Source organism: Vombatus ursinus, unplaced genomic scaffold, assembly GCF_900497805.2.
Source record: "Vombatus ursinus unplaced genomic scaffold, bare-nosed wombat genome assembly UNPS02014837.1, whole genome shotgun sequence".
Taxonomy (NCBI): Eukaryota; Metazoa; Chordata; class Mammalia; order Diprotodontia; family Vombatidae; genus Vombatus; species Vombatus ursinus.
In genome coordinates, this window is record NW_020954615.1 from 3,046,662 (window position 1) to 3,050,987 (window position 4,326).

The 4,326-nt window shown below is 41.2% G+C and overlaps 1 long non-coding RNA gene across 1 annotated transcript in view; it reads left to right on the forward strand.

The window, feature by feature from the left end:
* LOC114026313 overlaps positions 1-3,775 on the forward strand; it is a 4,407-nt gene extending 632 nt beyond the window's left edge. Inside the window, exons 2-3 of the long non-coding RNA XR_003567111.1 lie at positions 934-1,049; positions 2,273-3,775. This is a non-coding gene — a long non-coding RNA (uncharacterized LOC114026313). The remainder of the gene's footprint in view (positions 1-933; positions 1,050-2,272) is intronic.
* Positions 3,776-4,326: the final 551 nt, after the last annotated feature.

Sequence of the window (4,326 nt, forward strand, 5' to 3'; positions counted from 1 at the left end):
AAAGAAAGAAAGAAAGAAAGAAAGAAAGAAAGAAAGAAAGAAAGAAAAGGAAAAAGAAATATTGTATCCAGGCTCTTTTTTCTCCTAGAATTGTTTCCCAGATCAGTTGTTTCCTATATGAGATGTTTTACATTTTGTTCTATTTTTTCCTTCTTTTGTCCTTGTCTTTGATATTTCTTGTTGTCACATGAAGTCATTGATTTTTTTTTTTGGTCCATTGTCATTTTCAAAGAGTCTGTTACTTGGCTAACTTCTTAACCCAGCTGTTAATTCTGCTCCCAAGTCTTTCCTTTAGAGTTCTCATTTATTTTCTATTTCTTTCCTCTAAAGCTGTTATTTGATTCACACAATGATTTTTTAACTCTTGCTTTACTTCATCCAGGCATTCTAGTTGACCTTGTGGCCAAGCTGTGTTTTCCCTTGAGGTTTTGTTTTTGGATATGGTGAAGTTATTCTCTTCTTCTGGTTTGTAACTTAGTTGTTCCTGGCTCTATACTTGTTATCATTGATTTCTTTTTGTTTTAAACTCATTCTTCCATCTTTACTTCCTGGATTGGGACTTTGTGTTGGGTTCAGGCTTTGAGCACTTCTGGAGAGAATGTTGGAGTTTCTTTGGTCCTGACCTGTATTGTCTGAGAGAAGGGGTACTGCTTTTTTTTTTCTCCCAGTATTATATGCTGTGTTCTTCAAGAATCTCAGAGGTACCTGCAAACTTTCATCATGTCCTAAATGGTCTAACCTAAGGAATGTTCTGACAGCTACCCTCCCAGTCTAAGCTTTGCAGGCTCCAGAACCCAGACTTGGGATTTAGGAATCCCTGCATACACCTGCACACACACAATGGAAAACTTAGAAATATGCACACCAACATGCATATTTATGTACAAATATAGACAAATGCCTCCTTAAAAGCACCCTTTTCTCATTTCATAGGAATTTATTCATAAAAAAGCTGGTGGTAGCAACTATTGGATTGGATTGAATATCCTAAGGAGCTCAGACTGGAGATGGACTGATGGGACCCATTATAATGAAGACAGGAGCAAAGAGTGAGTCCAGCCTGCCCCTGCCCTCCTTCCTGTGGTCCTTCTTTTTGTCCAAATATCCTACGGAGACAATGAAAGCTTTCCTCAGGGAAAAACCAAGGTGGATAAAAAAAAAAGACATGCACCATCCATCCTTCCCTCTGTGAGTATGTATGCTGTGTACATACATGCATGTGCATGCATGTATGGTGTGTGATGTGTGTATGTGTGAGGCATGTGTGTAGTGTGAGCATTGTGTGGTATGTATATGTTATTAATTGTGTATATGCATGGTGGCATGTATATGTACATGCATGTGCATGTAACAACAGTGTAAATGTGTACATGTATGTGGTATGGTGCATTGCCACATGGCACATGTGTGTATGTGTATGTGGTATGTGATGTGTGTGCAGCGTTGTGTGTGTATGTGTGTCTGATGTGTGGCGTGTGTATGTGTGTGGTATATTCATTTGTTTATGTGGTATATGTAAGTGTGTATGCTGTGTGCATATGTGTGGTGAAGAATGTGGATATGTATGTGGTATATTCATGTATATATGTGTGTGGTATGTGTGTTTGCATAGTGTGTGCATATGTGTATGGTATGCATGTGCATATGGTATGCATGCATGTCTGTGTAGCCCCAAGATGCCCTGAGATGAGGAGAAGACATAGAAGTGTGCCTTCTGCCCAGACAGGCAGGATACTTCAGGCAGAGGTTTGGGTAGAATACAGGACTCTCTGGGCTCTCTCTGGAAGGGTTAGAGGCTGAATGTTCCCAGAGCAGATGTTCTTAATCTGGGCTCTGTGAGCTTTTTCTTTTAAAAAAATATTTTGGCACTCGGTTTCAGTATATTCTATGCATTTTATTTTATGCATTTACGAACATTATTCTGAGGAATCCAAAGACTTTATCAGATAGCCAAAAAACTTTAATAAACAGTATTTTTGAGGCCTCCTGTCTCTCTAGCTTCCCAGGCTCTGGCAGTAACTTCATCATTTGGAGTCTTTTTAATAAGCCAAATTGGAGCAGAATATAGGCCAGACTTCTCCACACCTTCTAGATTCTGAGGCCACGTCCAAATACAAGGAAGGGAGTTTCTTTCCTATTAACCTTTGGTGTACAACTGGAAATGGAAGGGTGAACCTCTCTTATCTTAAAGATTCTTCTCTCTCTCTCTGTCTCTCTCTCTCCATCCATCCATCCATCCATCCATCCATCCCTCCCTCCCTCCCCCCTCCAGCTTTTGGGCACCAAATGAACCAAACAACAAAGAAAACAGTGAACATTGCGTCCACTTTTCAAAGAACAGACTCCAATCGTGGAATGATAACAACTGCTCCTTACCCTTCTTGTTCATCTGTAAATGGGACTGCAAGTCATCTGGATTGTGTCCTTGAATGTGAAGGCAGTTTCTGAGCTCTGCTGTCTCCCACACCTGAAGAATGGACACAGATGTCAAACATCGTTCCATCTACCATCCACACCTTCTCTCTATTTTTTACTTCTTACTTAAAGCCAAGCATTCTGGGTCTGATGAGTTGGGCCAAGTGATGCTCCCAACCCATCAGGCAGCCACAGACCCTTCTTTTCACTTCATCATTGCTGGAGTAAAGGCCGAGCCATGCCATCTACATGCATACTTCATGAGACCTTCACACACACATATGAATATACATACATGCATATGTACATCTTCTTGGTCCTCCCAGGCTTCCCACCTCTACCTATTGAGCTAGGAAGGAAATTTGGGGAGAAGGTCTAACACAGAACTCATAAACTATCTTGGTTCCTTGGGTTGATGACTAGTTCTGGAAATTACAAGGGCCCAGCTCAGGCTACTCCTGAAATACTTAACCCTCAAGGTCATTCTGGCTCCCCTCTTCCAATCAATTAAACATTGATTAAATTACTACCCTATGTCAGGCTCTGTGCTTATCACTGGGGATGCAAAGACTGAAGGAAAGCAGACCTGTTACATCCTAAGAGGAGATGCAGAAAAACCATGTCAAAATACATACTGCATAATTATAAAACAAAAGAATAGAATTCTATACCAAGTAGTTAAATACAAGGTGGTTTGAGAGTGAGAGTTCCAGCAGGTTGGGGGGATCAGGAAGCTTCTGAGTAAATATGATAATTAAATCCATGGAAGTTGATGAGATCTTGGAGGATTTAAAAAGTTAGGGGAGAAAACACTGATCTGGGAGGCAGCAGAGGTCAGTGTCTGGTCTCACCAGAGGTAGTGTGGTAAGCTGGACATAGCACCAGTATTGGCATGAGAAAACCAGGGTGAGAGTAAACTTCACCGATTGACTCAGTGATTTCATTTTTGGAGTCACTTGGCTTCTCCGCCATATTTTAATGACACTTCTAGGAACCCTACCCAGTGAAGTTCCTTAGACACGAGACTTTATCAGAACAGTTGTCAAGGTGTTTGGGAATCTGGTCAGAGGCTGATTTGATAGTCCTTGGTTTTACAAGAGGCAGTGTCATATGGTGTATAAAGTGCTAAAAGACCTGAGCTGGAGGCCCTCTCTAGAAACTTGCTAACTGTGGGATCCCAAGGAAATATTATCTCAGCCTTCATTTGTATATCTGTAAAATGGGGATAATCACACCTGTAGCAATACCTGCCACCTGTCCAATTCTTGTATCTTTTTTCAGCATGGTGCGAATATCAGTCTTGACTCCAAAGGGCAATTCTTGGCTCTCTCCAGAGGAATTAAACTGTTTGAAAAGGCTGGCTCCAGGCTCCTTTATTTCCCTCTTCCTCCTGATTGCTCACAGTGTGGAGCCCATCAGCAGCTTCCTCATCAGATAGAAGGGAAATGAACACAGAGGAGAAAGGGAGACCCCCAGAATCTCTGCAGTGAAAGGGACTTCAGAGACCTCTAGTCTATTCTGGTCTGTAATAGAGCTTCATGTTCATCCCTCTGTAGGGTAGGGGCTGCATTCTTGGAAACTGCACACATAAATATGGCAACCTTACAAGAGATAATGGGGCAGCCCAGTGAACACATATGAGAACCATTTGTGATAACCCATGTTCACCAAACATTGAGATCCCATGGTTCTGAGTCTTTATGTTCTTATCACAGGATCCATCCAGAACACAGCCTAGCACAGAATTTCTCTTTATATTGAGGCCAGAACTGCATTTTTAATCATTGATCTGTGTAGCATTTATCAACTAGAGAGCAGTGAGTCCTTTCTTGGCAAAACTTCAGCACTTTCACCATCAACAGCAAAAGGCTTATTTTTAAAACTCAAAAAAAAATTGAAACAAAAAAAATA